This window comes from Perna viridis, chromosome 7 (genome assembly GCF_037379345.1).
Source record: "Perna viridis isolate PV_CMFRI_1.1 ecotype Kerala chromosome 7, ASM3737934v1, whole genome shotgun sequence".
NCBI lineage: Eukaryota > Metazoa > Mollusca > Bivalvia > Mytilida > Mytilidae > Perna > Perna viridis.
In genome coordinates, this window is record NC_142451.1 from 2,450,596 (window position 1) to 2,469,079 (window position 18,484).

Sequence of the window (18,484 nt, forward strand, 5' to 3'; positions counted from 1 at the left end):
GTTGATAACACAAAATAAAGATACTTTTAGTCTTTTTGAATCCCATTAATTTCGATTGTTTTTCTCTTTCAGTTGCATGTTCTATACTTGTAATTGAAGAGACTAGTATATGTGTCTGGTTCTTGTTATCTATAGCGGAAATTATTTCCGTTTTATTTCCCCATTTTCCGATCGACGGAAAACGTTCCAAACGTTCAAAAAGTGAAAGTTCGATAAATCGCTAAGCATCTGTTTTGTTCGAATTTTGCCCACAGAGCAACTGGGATGTGTGCCCCAGGTGGTGGAATGGGGTACCCCTGGCGTGTTACATGCTGGGGTTGTCAGGCTATAATACGGAAAACCTGACCGCAAACCATAGTGGTGCACCGTGTTGGGAAAGATGTCACGTTCTTCGCACGTTAAAGAATCCTACTGTGGTATTCTCCCGGAGTAGGAACCATAGGGCTCCGCCACAGGAGGCTAAATTCCTGCCCGACCCTACCCACCTCTCCCTATTTTCAGTGGCAATCAAAATTTGTCGACCCCATTGTCCTTGTGTTCCATCCCTTTTTCATTTCATCATCATTTCATGTTCATTTTATCATCACTTTCATGTTCATCGTCTGAATATAGCTGAAATATTGCTGCTCGGACGTTAAACCCCAACAAACAAACAAACATATCAAATGCCGACGTAGAATTGCTGAAAGTATGTACATTTTAGGAAATATTACTCGGAAAAGAATATTGTGTAAATAAGTTCTTACATTAGTAATAAAATTTCATTACGGAACAATTTTAAAAATCTGACCATTTAACAACACTTTCACTTTTGCATTGAATATTTTTTGCCTAAAATTAACGCAATTTTGATAATTATCTCAAAAAGAACATATGACATTATTCTTCCATGCAAAAATTGGCGAATTTCGTACCTTCTGCAATAGCGCAATTCACTATTTTACGGAATTTTGACGTTTTTACGAGTTTTTTTTTGGAAAGTTCAATTGATTATAAAGAATTAGAAGTACCATGTGCGTTAAATATTCAGAAATTATAATTTGTCCTGATTCCTACAGTATACAACTTTCACATAATCACAGTTTTGATTGTTTTCAAAAGTCCTTTATAGTTTAGATAGGTGTGTTTTTTTTTTTCAACACAGCCACAATAGCGTGCGTAACAAATTTGTCGTATAGTTTGATCATTAGGTTTCCTTTACCATTGATTTCTAAGTGTATATCAAGATATGAGGCTGACTTCACAGTGTCTATAGTATCCTTTATCCCAAGTTCATTGGGTAGATGCGATGTATCAAATCCCCGAAACTACGATTGCTTAACGATAATACGTCATCTATATAGGGGAATCTGTGATTAAATGATCTAATTAAACGATGTCCCTTCTTTTGGATCAGATAGGCTATAAAATTAGCCCCATAAGAGTGAAAGAACAAGTCCCATTTGAATGCCGAACGTTTGATGAAAAACGCGCCCACCACTTTGGACAAATATGTTGACAATAAAAAATTCGAGCATTTTGAAAACATCTTCTTCGGTATATTTGGAAGATGATTTGGAATTATTTTTGAAAAAGTGTGAGGAATCTCTACGAAGAACTATATATTTATATCTAGGTGTATCGTCATTTTTTGAGTAACAACGATGTACAATGTATAATGTTTTTGAGTCGATATGGGGAATAGAAGTATAAAGATACTAAAAATCGTAGGTTTTGATGCTATTGTATTCTGATTATAATCTTGAATTGAGGGTTTCCAGAAGATCTTTCGAATTTTTCATACATTGACCCACATTGAACTAATACCACTACGAGAGTAACAAGTGTCGTGGTAGGACAGGAGACCCTCTTTGACAGCTGTGAGTGTAGAAAGAGGTTTGTTGGTACATTTTGCAGATCCAGTTCCAGATGCAGCGTTGTTTGTATGGGTTCTTGTGGAGTTTAGTAGAATCCAACACATGGACGGTAGATAACAATAACAGTCTTTGGTAGAGAGACCAAAAGAGGATAGCACAGATTTATGGTTTTTGACTATCTCTTGTTTTTTACATCTACCTCTGATAATACACATTGGAAGTAATACGTTTTGCAGACAAAAGCAATGTTGTTTTGGGATTTGTCTGCTAGTACGACAACGTGTCGATAGTAGACAATGTTTTTTTTTCTACACTGGGGTCTTTGAAAACTAATGTAGTATTGGCAATCATTGACCTACTTCAAATTTTCAAACGTTTCAAAATTAAAGACCTCACGGCCTTTACCCGCTCTGACAGAGAATCAATGTCTTCTTGTTCTCGTTTATCCATTTACTTGCATAGTCCTCCACGGCATCCGTAAGAACTTTAAGGTTATAGAAGTCGTCTGCGGCATCCATAAGAACTTTAAAGTTATAGAAGTCCTCCAATAAGAACTTTCAAGTTATAATTCCAATTTATGGGGCGTGGTTCACGGTACTTGGGACCTTTAGAAAGGACCTTGCGGAGAGAACACTCAGGTGGTTTAGTCTTGAAACCTTCAATTTTGAGGTCATGCAAAGCCTTTTATAATTGAAAATTTTGGGTGCAATAGGTGAAGTGTGGGAATATGAAATAATCGTTATTGATTTTTTTTTTTGGAAAACGGGAAAATTTTGTTCATGGAGTTTTTGTGATGGATGATGTTAGCCGAATTAATTGCTAACCTTGTTTTGTTGACAAATGGTAGAGGAAGAAATGAACGTTTTTTTTTCTTTATCTTGAACTTTAAAAATAACTGGATTAAAGAGTCTGTGGAAACCAGTATCCAAAACGAGAGCCACAAATCTGTATAATGATGAGGTACATGTAGGTTCAGAAACAGGAGTGTCAAGACTTGCTTTGTAAAGGAAGTCTAGTGGTGTGAGAGGTATAGAAAAGAGTTTAGTTCGAATGTGATGAGGTCCAAGATGTTTTTGTATGAGAGACATCGTGCATCTGAGGTGATGTATAGTGGAAAATGTTTTTTTGGTCAGATTTTTGTTCATTTTTATCAATTTCATGTAAAGTATGATACTTTGGTGAAATTTATTTTCCTCATTTACTATCTTCCATATTATTCTGCTCATGGTATGTTACACTTTGAATTAGGATAGGTAAATTTAATTTTTTGGGAAATTTTTAATAACAGAAAATGCTTATATTCGGGCACTTCCATCATTTTAATTTTTTTTTAAATGTATTGTTTATTTCTGCTAGCTATTTATCAACAGTTTTACCTTTGTTAAAAAAATCTTTTACCCACAAGACGTAGAATATTTACTTCATCATTTACATCGACATTAAAATTCTTGAACTTCATTATCTTGTAAACTGGACGCATGGATCATATTTATTTTCTTAATCTAAGTTGTTTGGTAAAAGATATGACAACTCTTTTTAAGTTCCCATCCTGTAATAAATGCTAAAATGTCTACTATCGCCAAATTTTCTTGATCAGATAGAGTTTGTATCAAATTTTATTGTTATTTCAGCCATTTTGACAGACTTATCTCCCCTTTTCAATGGTAATTTCCATAGGACATTTGAAATGCTTATTTTGAGGTTTCCGCATGTTAGAATTATTCTGACTTTTTAATGTGCTTATATTTGTCACAATGCTTTAGTTTTGAATTTCAGGAGCAGTCTATATATAAATCAGATAGAAGGCGATTATTGCATGTCAGAAACCCATCAAAGTCATTTTATTTCTTGTTCAGTCCTTAGAAACAGTTACTGATCACATAATTAGTATTAGTTTTTTATTTGGTTGTTTGCGCTTTTGAGAAAAAAAATCATATAGATTGTACTACAGCACTTGGGTTCATTTTTTTCAATAAAAAATAGAAAAATTCATCATTTTTAACCATTATTAGTAAGTTCTTACGAAAATTTGTCATTTTTTTCCGCAATTTTGACCCTCACCCCGAAATTTCTATATTATTGGGAGTGTCAAAATTGCTAAAAAATACCAAATTTTCATTGGAAGTTGCTAATAATGGGTCAAAATGGTGAATTTTCGATTTTTGGGGTGGGGGGGTGGTGGGTGGGGGGTTAAAATTGAAAAAAAATCCTAAACCGAAGTGCCTGTGGATTGTACGTAAAATGACTTTGCAAGAATTCTTGATTTGGTTGAGCTTAGTTTTAAAGTATGACTTTCTCAAATGAACATATCTGAATACAGAAAAAAAATACTGTAAAATATAGTAGATGTATATATGAACCACTTTACCGTTGGCAGTGTCTCGATTTTTATAGACTAGTACTTGAATATCTTTGTTGCAAATAGCTTTGATTAAGGGACATATTTTGCTAGATTGACCACAGGGGCTTGCATCAACTATTAAATATATAGCCTGACTAGTATATGGGTCATTTTCAGAAAGTGTGCAGATTTCTGTCCGCTGATGCTGCACAAAAATATAAACTTTAAATTACATTTTATGTTTGTGTAACCGAAAATTTGCATTGTTCTTGAGTATTGACATATAATTCTATTGCATTTTTTTTTTTATTAAATATGAACAAAAATGTATTCAAAGGTCTATTTTAAGCAATTTGTGCTTGTCCCAGTTAAGAAAATCGGACTGTGACCAACTTTTTCAAAGGTATAGCAAACGATATCAGGTGAGTGCTGTGGCGTTTTAGAATCGCTAGAAGCTCAATTATTATAAAAAGAAACTGATTTGGACATATTCATATACATATAAATGGAAATCTAGGTTATGTATTTGTCAGACATTCATGTCTATCCTATTACCGGTCCGAAATTCGCATACCAATTAATTCTCCCCGATTGAATGGAACTCTTTAATAATGACGTCAATAGCATACAGCATGTTGTCAAAATGGCTACCAAAACGTTTGATCGTTAGACCAACAAAGAAAAATTGTTATAGCCAGAAAAGTAAGAAGAAATAGAACCTTTTTTTAAGAAGTCTATCATGTTACCCCCTTTTCATTGTTTATTTTAAAAGAAACGTCCTCGAAATGGTTTCTCATCATCCATAAACAAAATACAGTTTTACAAAATGCAAACATCAGCGGCAAGGTCATTTCTCAATAATACTTTAACACGGGTAAATTTCCTATCCTGTTACCGTCTATCATATTACCTTTTAAAAAGTAACAGGATAGACGGGTTTCGGTAACAGGATAGACAAAAATTTTAAATTGATTTTTCAAAATTATGACTTCTTTAATATTTTGAAATGTTTATCGATTGAAAGATATAAAATCTAAGATCATTTTTAAATATGTCAAGCCACTTCAAGTCAAAAATGAAAACATGCAACACATAAAAACAAGCAGTATAGTAACAGGATAGACATTTTATAAATGGTAGTTAGAACAATAAGGGAAACAATGACCCATTAATTATTTTGACATAACAAGAAAAGCGGTAAAAGAGTTGCACATTCAGATATATATATCATAACTATGGATAGTCATTAGTGAATAATGTTTATCTTGTTATTTAATGGTTATTGGTAACAGGACAGACAAGTGTCAGTAACAGAATAGATAACTTCTACATATAAACATATTTATTATATTAAAGGAACACTGAAAATTACTTGTACTCGAAGGAAATCCAAAACAAGGAACATTTGATTCATATTGATTTGTACATAAACAAATTCATATCAATTTTAATCAAATATGTATTTTTTTTTGCATCACGGTAACAGGATAGACAAGATTTGGTAACAGGACAAATGTGAATAAATAGTTCACAGTTAAATCAAAATCATGTCAATATATGATTTATGTCGAATAGTTGCAAAGGATTGAATACTGTATCATTTAATTTACTGTTAGCAAAAGTATCATTACCGATGTTCCAAAACGAGCGTTAATCCACAGACAAATGACAACACCAAGAGCACAAAAACCACAAAACACAACGAACATAATTATAACACTAAAAACTAAAAAGTACACACAGAAACGAACATCACGAACCCCTTAAAAACCTGGGGTGCCCCAGAAGGGTGAGCAGTTCCTGCTTCTTGCAAGACACCCGCCGTGCTGTAAACCAACTTGTTTTTGCGGGCTCTGAAAATCCGCGAAAATAAATCGTCGCGAAATGATAGTTCTAAGGTATATTTCAATAGGAAATTGTGTCATCTGTTGGCAATTCGCGAAAATAAGTAGCCGCGAAAAAGCACGTTAACAGAAATACGCGAAATATAGCCGCAAAAATAAATTGGTTTACAGTATTCAGATTCCCAAAACAAAGATAGTTGAGAACAATAACATATATTGGTAACAGGATAGACGTATAAGTATTAATATATCTTAATTTTATGTTTTCAGAAACCATGCCTCTTTCTGCTGCAGAGAAACAAAGACGGTATAGACAGAAACGGGATCTTGACCCAGGAAGACGAGCAGAATATCTTGCCAAAGAGAAAGAACGATATAAACGGCTGAAAGAAACCACTGAAAGGAAGACGAAAAATGAAATGACCAGAAGAGAACTTCGACTCAGCAGGAGAAAATGGAGAAACCACAAGAGAGATTTAAGAAAAAGACAAAAGGAAGTACAGAACATAATGACTCCTCCTGGATGACCAGAGCATGATGGAGGGAATTTCGCTGTTAGTATTCAGCCAGGACAGTCCAGACAGCCACACGATCAACTTAGAGAGAACATACATGGACCCTCCAGGCAATTATCGACCAGTAGAAAGAAAAGAAATAGAGAGAATTCTAGACTATATCAACGAAACATATTTTAGAGAAAAAAGTAGAGAAATCTATTACAAGATCTGAAATGTATAGAAAAAGATCAGTCAGACTTAGAGAAAAAATGAAGAAAGAGTCAGGAAAAGAAACCCCCAGGAGCAGAACTCGCAGACTTCATTATCGTTCGTTAAAAGAACACTCAATTTTCACCATGAACTTGTAGACCAAATGGAAGAGAGCTCAAATGAAAAAGTTCTATCTCTAAAATAATCGGTGGCAAAGTAATAAGAAAGTACAGATTAATTACACATGCACAAAATGAGGTAAAAGTTGCCCCTACGCGGAAGACTGCAACTGCTAGAAAAGGCTCACTCTCACTACGTTTTAGAGATAAAGTGAAGAAATTCTTCGAACGCGACGACAACTCAAGGACAACAACAGGGAAAAAACAAACTAAGACAATGTACAAGGTAAAGAAGCAGATTAGATTTTTGAATGATAATATAGGAAATATATTCCAAAAGTTCAGAGCTGAATGTCAGGAAAAGATAAGTTTTATCACATTTTGGAGACTCAAACCATTTTATATCATGGCGCCTACCGAGAAAGAGAGGGAAACCTGCCTATGCAAAACCTGTGAAAACACAATGTCTCTAGCAGAGTGCTTGAAAAGGGCAAGTGTTATAGAAACTACAAGATTAGAAATTTTGGTTAAGGAAACCGCTGGCTCAATTGACAACAAAGATTGTATGTATGGGAATTGTTCTAAATGTAAACACCTTGAGATACAATTAAGGGAATTTAACCCAAATGAGCATATTACTTGGAGTCAATGGAAAACAACTAAACAGCCAAGACTATTTAAAAATGGAAATGTTAAAGAAATCAACATAGTCAGTAAAGTAGAGGAATGTGGATCCATAAGTAAACCAGTGGAAACTTTTAATGAAAGGCTTTGTTCGACATATAGACGCCACATGTTCAACATGAAAAATCATTACAAACATTATCGAGAGCTAAAAGAAACACTGAAAGACAACGAAGTGTTTGTACATGTAGACTTTTCGGAGAACTACAATGCCAAAATGTCCAAAGAAATACAATCAATGCACTTCGGTGCTTCTTTGCCTCAAATCTCACTTCACACTGGAATTTAATACAAAATAGGACAAACAGAGAAGATTCAATCTTTTTGTGGAGTATCCGACTCGCTTAGGCATGATCCGTCTTCAATTTGGGCAAATATGATTCCTGTACTGAAGGAAATAAAAGCAAAACATTCGGAAATTGAAATCATCCATTTCTATAGTGATGGACCAACAGCACAATATCGCCAAAAAATAAACTTTTATTTGTTTGGCAACATCATCTATAACCTAGGATTTAAAGGAGGCAGTTGGAATTTTCATGAAGCAGGTCATGGTAAGGGGATACCAGACGGTTTTGGTATTTCAATTAAGAGGTCAGCTGATAAAAAGTCGGGTTTTGCGCCGAAATCATGAATGCTTCCTCCTTTGTTAAAGAAATGAACAGCGACAGTATCAAAGTATATGAAGTAAAAGAGTCTGAAATCACTGAAATCGATCGAATCATACCTACGCTTAAGCCGATTCCTGGAACAATGAAAATACACCAAGTTTTTACAACTGAACTGTCAAAACTCGAATACAGAGACATCAGTTGTTTATCTCGAGATTGTACAGATCATCCGTGTAGGACCTTCGCTTTTCCAAATGATAATATAATTGGAGATAAGGAAAATTTCTGGAATGACGACGAAGAGGACAGTGTTGTGAATACTGATGATATCGTGCATGATGACAATCAAAACGAAATAGAAATTAACGGTATTGATTACCAGCTTAGAAATTGTAGAAATTTCGAGGATATACAGAACGTTTTGGCAGGGTCAGGCAGAGAAACTTTAGTTGTAGAAAATATGCCGGATGATTTATCTGCCTTATACCAACTTGAAGTCAGGCTTCCAAATAAAACCAATGAGAACAGAAACTATTACAATGACAAAGATGATAATCTTGAAACGGAAAGTATCGACCATCAGATGCAAGCGATAAATGCTTGCCAATCTTATCCAGAACTAGAAGTCTTATATTCAAAATTACCTACCGCAATATTGGAAGGCAAAGATAGATACATAATTGGTGGTTTTCTAACTGTATGTGAGGCTTCAATCGACCTATACCCAGATGATGTGCCACATGAAACAAATTTTACCCTGTTAAAGTTCGAGCTAATGGGGATTGTTTGCCAGCATGTGGTAGTGTATTTGTGCATGGCAGTGACAATTCCCCTGATGAAATTAGACTGAACATTGTTAAAGAACTTGTCTCCTATAAAAACTTGTACCTAAATGAAGAATACCTATCTAGAGGTCTTGACCATAAACCAAAGCATCTGCTAAAGAGTTTTGCTATGTATTCCGGTGAATTTTAACATGGAGCCGTGTTAACTCAGAGTAATTGAAAACATCTATGAGCAAGAGGTATTACAGATACGGACGGCTAAAACGTAGCAACTATTCGCTCTATCCAGTGTTATTAAAAGACCTATATTCTCGGTATACCCCAAGAGAGGCAATCCGAATGTTCGTAGAGATCTCCATAGAAGAGAGAGAAAATTTCAAATGATCCACTTTATATAATGTGGACAACCACCCGTCTTGATATGGAAAATACACCGAATCATTTTGTATCTGTTCTGCAAACCCAACAGCAAACAAGAAGAGAAGAGGTCGAACCTCTCGAAGAAAGTAAGGAACACGAAATTCGGACATCTATTGACGATTCAAATGAAGAAATCATGGAAGCTTTCGTAAACCCAGGTATAGAAATAAATCAACAGATCATCTTTGTGGAAGATGACGTAACTGCAAACAGTGAAAGTGAGGTTGGTAAAGATACGCATGATGACACCTCCGACACAGCGAAGTATATTGGAAAATATGTTATAGTCAATTATGATAATATACCGTACCCTGGGTTAGTTGAAGATGAGAACGCAACAGACATATACGTAACATGTGTGCACAGAGTGTATAAAAAGAAAGATATTTTTTTTTCTGGCCAATCGCTATTAAAGACAGTTGCTGGTATAACTATAAGCAGATCGTGTCAATTATTCCTGAGCCAAAACGAATCAAAGGATCAAGTCACTTTGAAGTTGATAGAGACGCCTGGCTCAAAGTGTTTGAGAAGTACAAACGAACATGATCTTGTATGTATAACACGTACACGTTTTTTTATTATTGGACCTACGTTCTTTTAAGAGTACTACTGAATGCATTAACCTTCGGAACAACCATGGACGTGTTCAGACAAATTTACACTTGTTTTTTTACGGTCATGTAGCATTCACAAATTAAAATGTCTTTCCTGTTACCATAATGTCTATACTGTTATCATGCATGTCCGTTCCTGTTACCGTAAACTATCACGATTATTTTAAAAGACCAAAGTAAATGACAAAAAACTTTTATATTTGTTGAAAAGTGTAAAATGAGCCAAACATCATGATATGCTGTCAAAAGTTGTAGATTTGCGGGATATTTTTTTACAGAAATAGAAATTCCTAGTTTTTCGTGTTTTAGGGGGACAGATTTGAATCGCATATAAATTTTGAAAGAAGACATAAACAGATATAGTTTTATTTGTTACTAAACCATCTTTATGGTATTTCTTTGAATACTGGTATATTAAGACAATTTTTGAGCTTATATACGAAAATAATAATCAAGAATATGGTAACAGGATAGACAAAATTCCCCGCTCTTCGATAAAAATGTACTCATGATGGTTTTATTATATTTCATTAAGATTGCATATTTTAGTATGTTGTTTTAAACAAGTTATGTTTTACGTTCATTTAATAAATTTGATAATTTGAACAACTTATTTTTTCCAAATATTGCCATGTCAAATCTGCACATTTTTTTGAAAATTACCCATATAAACACGAAAAGGGTGATTTCAGATTTGGTGGTGCCACGTTCAACCCATATTTTCCCAAATAAAATCGAATACATTACAATTTACTGCTCAACAACCACTTAACAAATGATGAATCTAATAAATAAACAGAAGTATCACCATCAGATACTTCTGAGCTGCAGAGAACGTTCTCTAGTCGAGGACACTAAAATAACAAATGCAGTAATGAAGTATACCAATGCAAAGGTTTTAGAAGTGTAAGACAGATATACATGACATTACGTATGTGCTAATAATTATTGATTTAATGCTCCCATGACAAGCTCCAACTTACCTGTCTTTTTATATTTGTTTCCATTTTTTAATACGCTCATTATTCAGTAATTTTTTTTCTACTTTAGCAGTACTATTTTTGTCATGTTTTCCCCCATTTTTATATTTTGTTTTTAATATTATAACAAATCTTAAATAATCAGAAAAATGACGGAATACATGAACACACAAATATTCTCCATTTCTTAATACTAAGTAATAATAAGTATGAGGTTTTTGTTCAGTTTAATAAAATATTTGTAATTGCTACACCATGTAGGAGATCAGTTTTTGTTCTAAGTGGTTTAAGGACTATACTCTTATTACCATAATTTGATATCACGAGGCATAAAAAGTAGAAAATATATTCATATTAATTAGTTAAAACACTAGAATGGGACAAAGACTAGACAAGGAAAACAGACATACACAACAAAGAACATAAAGTAACTAAAATCATACATACGAAGTAACAAAAGCAACTTAGCAACTCAGACTCCACTAAAAACTGGGAGCATGGACCAGGTGCACCGGAGGGTAATGTTTATTGATGTTAAATTTCTGAATTTCATTAATATTTTTGTATCTATTGAAGTATTTTTGTTGGCTTTCAAGGAATAGGTAACATATAAAGGCATTCGAGGAAGACACCCTTGAAACCATAGTGGCAAGAATTTCTTTTACTTGAGTTTTTGATAATTTGTTTTTTTTTTCAATTTGTGCCAATAACTTGACATTCTATATTTTTGATTATTTATGTATATAAAATTGTACATTATGTTCCGTCTTGTAATGTTGGGAAAGGATGTACATAGACACAGCATGTTATCTAATCCCTTTGTTTATTCAATAAAATATTTGAAATGAAATAAATTCTGAAACCATTTACCAAAAAAAAAAAATAATAATCATATCACCTTATATTACCACATCTCAGGTAAATGTAAACAAAAAATAGAAACAATGCATGTGCTGTATTGAAGTTACAACTACTGTGGATAGTTACGCTGCATCCATCTGCACCATGAGAACCGACTTGTTCACCGTGACTTGACATTTTATGAGCGGATCTTTCTAAAAAGCAGAGCCCCGTGCAGGTCTGGGTGTCAAAAGAATAGGCCTGCAGCAGCGTCTGAATGTAGCTGAAATATTGCTGCTCGGGCGTTAAACCACAACAATCAATCAATCAACTAAAAAGCAGAATATTCTTCCCTTACCTATGTACATGAACCTGGTCCATGCTCCCTGTTTTCGTGGATTCTGAGTTGCTCATTTGGTTTTGTATTTTTGTAGGTGTTAGTTTAGTTATTTTATGTGTCTGGTCTTTATCGTTGAATTATATGGTTTGATTTCTGCTCGAACCTTGGTTCCCTTGTTTACTCTTTTACATATATGTTCAATCCAGCTTTAATTTAAAATATGTCATCACATGCCAATATGCTTAAAATAGTCCTGAAGCTCATGGTTTTTGTTCTTATTTATATTCCCTTTCAACTGATCATGTACGTATTATGTATTTCTTAATGAATCTTTTGGGTAATTGCTTCGTGAGTTCGTATAATAATAATATTAAACATTTGTTAGCCAAATTTATTTAATTAATCTGATTTTCTGTTAAAAAAAATCATGAAAAGAAATCAAGTGGACTATACCATAGAATTGTACTTTAATAACATACTATGATAACAGCTTTCAGCTAGCACTCCAGTTTGGAAGAAAAATACTAATGGGAAATGTTGGTTGATGTAGTGATCAATAAAGAGCTTCGCAGAGCGCAGCATGATACAACAACAGTGGTCGAACCCTGAACAGTTAGGGCAAGTGTGGACACAATATTAGTTTTTGACACACTTAAGCACAGGGACTTATAGTTCAATATGGACACAAATTTTGAAAATTAATCAAGAATTTTCAAATCGGAACAAAAATTTTTAAAAAGGTTATTTTTGGGGGGATGTGGCACCTTGGATCCTTTTTTAATCGAAAACAGTAAGAGATGTCCGAAATCCGATTGAAAATGTTCACGAGGAATCAATAGAAACAAATTAAAAATCGGACCAGAAATAAAAAAAAGTCGTTTTGGGCGTGTCCCAATTTTGTAACCCTTCAACCCCAAAACGGTTAAAGATAAACCTACATTGTAAAAAAATCAAAACACAATTAAGGAATAGATTGATATAGTAGTATGACTCACTCCTTATTCCAGTTCAATAGGAAGTTTAAATAAGAAACCGACTAGAATTGCTAACAACAAGTTTAATATGATACCAAATTGAAGCAATAATTCTGATTAAATGAGCAAAGATTTTTGCAACGAAAATTTTGGCATGTCAACACATAAATTGAAAATTTCAAAGTTCCATTAAACAGAAAGTTCATAAAAGAGGAACAAAACTTGTTACATTTTTCAGTGTTCATGGTATAATGTTTCTCTTAAATAATATTCTCCATAAGGGTTATCCCATCAATAAATGTATGGGAGGTTAGAAGGCAGTTTTTTGTGACGCAACCACCCATACATATTTTTAAGGATTAATGCACCTCCAGAATTCCCCTCATATAGCACGAAATATGAAAAAAACACCCCTTTTTACAAAAAAAAAAAAAAAAAATGAAATTAAAAAAAAAATAAAAATTCAATACAAATAAAATATCAAATTATCACCAAAAAAAGTGTACAGATCTTTCGATTAATATAACTAAAAAGTTTTAATCACAAATCGTTTTTGAGATACTGCGCAAAGTGTGAAAAAAAACCCACCCCCTATTTTAGTTACAAAGTCCCGTAACTCGAAAAGTTTAAATCGAATTTTCACCAAAAAATATACAGACCGTTTGACCATCATACGAAACAACTTTGTCAAGTTCCAAGAAATTTGGTTGTTCTCGGATACGATGTGACTTGTTTACGACGAAGAAAGGCGACGGAAATTTGTATAGTATTATTACCATAATATGTCCTGTCAAAATTAACGGATGTATAAAATCAAATCAATAATAAGCTTTTTCTATCAAATTTATTTAACCCCTTCAGTGTTCAAGCTATGATTTGAAAATAGAGGGGCACAGGGAAGAGGGCACTTAAATGCGTAGCATGTTTTTTTTTTCAACAAAAAAGGAACATTGATTTTGTATGTTTGTGTTAAGTCAGTAATTTGTATTCTTATTGCTTACCTGGCAACTTTTGAAAATAAGGATCGCATCATAATTTGCAAACTAAGTAAATTTGACTGCATGATTAATACATGCATGACACCCTTATTGTATTGCAAAAATAATCAAGGGAACCAAGGTTATAGCGGTAATCAAAAGAATGTAATCCAGGGACAACGACCAGACATGGAAAACAGACATACACAACAAAGAACATAAAGTAACTAAAATCATACATACAAAGTAACAAAAGTAAATGAGCAACTCGGACTCCACTAAAAACTGGGAGCATGGACCAGGCGCACCGGTAGGGTAAGCGTCCTCTGCTTTTCTAGAAACACCCGCCGAGTTGCTCATAAGAAGTCAAGTCCGGGGTAGACAAACGAGGAAAGGAAAACTATGACCCGTTGAATACATCAGTTTTCATGGTGCTGATGGATACACCATAACGATCCACGAGTTCACGATGACGACCATAAAACTTCTGTAGTGATGACTTCAATCTTGTAGCAACACAACCCTGTTCCAGAAGCCTAATTGTTAAGAGTTCTAGCGCGATACAAAAAGTCTGCGTAGTTTCGGCAAGCTCTGTCATAACGTATGAGTTGTGATATGAACACTCCATACGCAGGAGCCGAAGGGATGTTGCCACAGATGAAAGGAAAGTTGACAATTCTGAATGAAAAGTCATCATGTTTGTCATAAAGTTTGGTCAATAGTTTTCCGGAAGGGGCCGAAGGGATGTTGCCACAGTTATGTCCCCTTCGTATGTAAAATCAATCGCGATTCTTCCCATGCGGGGTTGAGAACCACAGTGCGTCATAAGTAATACAATATGGACGCAACCCATAAACTGCTTTTAAATATAGTGTTTTAATTACTATGTATAGATCATGTCAATACATTTACCAATCAAAGTACTCATTTACTGAATCAATTTTTACGCCTAAAATAATATTCAAATTGTAAATATAGGGATAAGATAAAAGGCATGAACCGGGATCGAATTCAGACGTATCTTAACACAAGCTTATTGTTACATAAAACTAATTGAATTCCTCATTTTCATTACAAATAACATTTTTTCTTTAAAAAATACCACATAAAAATTCACGTAATATCGTAGCATTGCGCCAGTTTGCCGTATAATTTTTAAATCTTTGAATTATGTTTTCATTGGTTCTAGTATTGACTCTCGTGTTGATAAATTACATATTTATTAACTTTATAACATTTCGTCCTGCTTCCTGCCAATACTTTTTTATCTTGGCATTTGCACGAAGACCTTGTTTTACCACATTTTATGTGTTTTCACTAAATCCTGTTGGACTAGCTTACAGAAACAGCGAGTTCTCTTTCGAGGTATGTACAAAATGTTGTCTTTTGTCCTATTTGTTATGGTGTTTTTATTCTGTATGTCTCGAGAGTTGAATCCGAAATCGACTGATTTTTGTAGTTCATTTTATTGTATTTTCCCACCACCACTCTCCCAGGTTAGAGTAGTGTTGAGCCCTCACAAACATGTTTAACATACTTTATGTGCAAGTCCCAAACCAGGAGCCTGTAGTTCAGTAGCTTTTGTTTTTGTTTTTATAGATTATGTCGATTTCCGTCTTTTATGAATAACTTCACACCGTTTATTTTGGGGCTTTTCACATCTTGCTTTATGGTGTGGGTTAACATTTTGTCCATCATTTAGTGGATGACTGTGTCTCGGCGGCAATCACATCACACCTACTCAAGTATAACTGATGGATATACCTCATTAGAAAAGCAACCAAAAATTCACAAACCTTCAGACGGTTATCATTTTGAACTATCAATACTACATAAAAATGGAGTTATGATTATCATATCGTGATTTTCTAAATTCAATTTTTTACATACAATAAAAAGTCAAGTTACACAAAGGTGGGACAAGCGAAGAGAGAAAAAACGCAGAAGAACGACACAGGATACTTAAAAGTAAATATAGGTGAGGTGGAGAACTCTTGACCGAACCGGAATTCCACGGCTTGATTTATTATTTTTATATTAATATATAAAAGATGATTAGTAATAATAATATAACTATAAAATTTATTATAACTTAGCAATAATTATTTGCATTTGCACACAATGATATTCATACGAATATGCACCTGGTCCATGCTCCCAGTTTTTAGTTACTTTATATTCATTGTCGTGTTTGTGTTTTCCATGTCTAGTCTTTGTTCCTGGATTACATTCCTTTGATTTCCGTTAGAATCTTGGTTCCATTGGTTACTCTTTCAAGACAAAACGTACGTATGTTCAACTTTGCTCTTTTGGCAATACCAGTCTGCGTCCACTTATATTTATACATATATATAAGATTTCGACAAAATTTTCCTATAATTCACTTTTCTTTAAATTTGTAAATATTACACTGTCAATTTTTAAAGAAAATTCACAGTGCAGATTTTGAACAATTAGGACTCAGTCCGACTAAAATGTTGCTGTTTTTAGAAAGAAAAATCAAAGGAACCAAGGTTATAGCGGTAATCAAAAGAATGTAATCCAGGGACAAAGACCAGACATGGAAAACAGACATACACAACAAAGAACATAAAGTAACTAAAATCATACATACAAAGTAACAAAAGTAAATGAGCAACTCGGACTCCACTAAAAACTGGGAGCATGGACCAGGTGCACCGGTAGGGTAAGCGTCCTCTGCTTTTCTAGAAACACCCGCCGAGTTGCTCATAAAAAGTCAAGTCCGGGGTAGACAAACGAGCAAAGGAAAACTATAACCCGTTGAATACATCAGTTTTAATGGTGCTGATGGATACACCATAACGATCCACGAGTTCATGATGACGACCATGAAACTTCTGTAGTGATGACTTCAATCTTGTAGCAACACAACCCTGTTCCAGAAGCCTAATTGTTAAAGAGTTTCAGCGCGATACAAAGTCTGCGTAGTTTCGGCAAGCTCTGGCATAACGTATGAGTGGTGATATGAACACTCCATACGCAGGTGCTGAAGGGATGTTGCCACAGATGAAAGGAAAGTAGCCAAATCTGAATGAAAAGTCATCACGTTTGTCGTAGAGTTTGGTCAATAGTTTTCCTTTACCATCGATTTCTAAGTGTAGGTCAAGATATGAGGCTGACTCCACAGTGTCTGTGGTATCCTTTATCTCAAGTTCTTTGGGTAGATACGATGTATCAAATCCCCGAAATTAGGATTGTTTAAAGATAATACGTCATCTATATAGCGGAAACTGAGTGAAGGATCTAGCCAAACGATATTCTTTCTTTCTGATCAGATCAGCTATAAAGTCAGCCTCATAAGAGTGAAGGAATAGGTCAGCAAGTAAAGGAGCACAATTTGTTCCCATTGGAATGCCGACCGTTTGTTGAAAAACACGTCCACCACACTGGACAAATATGTTGTCGATTAAAAATTCCAGCATTTTCTTCCTCTGTATATTTGGATGACTTGGGATTATTTCTTACAAAGTATGAGGAATGGGGAATAGAAGTATAGAGTTGAAAAATCATAGGTTTTAATGCTATTATATTCAGATTATAGTCTTGAATTGATTGTCTCCAAAAGATCTTTCGAAATTTTCAGGATCCACATTGAATTAATACCACTACGGGAGTAACAAGTGTTGTGGTAAGACTGCAGACCCTCTTTGACAGTTGCGAGTATAGAAGTTTTGAAAGAGGTTTAGTGGTACATTCTGCAGATCCAGCTATGGAACGTTGTTTGTATGGTTTCTTGTGGAGTTCAGGAATCCAGTACATAGACGGTAAATCACAATCAGAGAGACCAAAAGCGAATAGCACAGATTTATGGTTTTCCACAATCTCTTCTTTGGAGAGTGGTAGCAGTATAGGTCTTATCACTGCTATTATTTTCTACGTCTATCTCTGATAAGAAACATTGGATGTAGAACGTTTTGAAGACAAAAACAATGTTACCTTGGGCTTTGTCTGCTGGTACAACATATTTGTCATGTGTAGTAGACAATGTTTTTGCTACATCGGGGTCTTTGAAAACTGATGTAGCCTTGGCACTCATTGACCTACTTAAAACTCATTCGTTTCAAAATTAAAGACCTCACGGCCTAGAAATCTGAATTATCGGCAGAACTGAACCTTATCTGGTATTTTATGGCCATTTTGACAATATATTTAGATAAATAACTGAACATTATCAAGTCAAATTCCCTTTACAGGGATTGATATATCAGATTTAACATTAAATTTTATTCTATCATTAGAATTTTTGACCGATGAAAAATATGAAAAATTTTAAATGATCATTTTGTGGAGGAAACCATAAAAAAAATTATACCAATTTTTAATGATTTTGTTGCAACTGGTTTCAGATATGAACATATTAGAACGACAAAA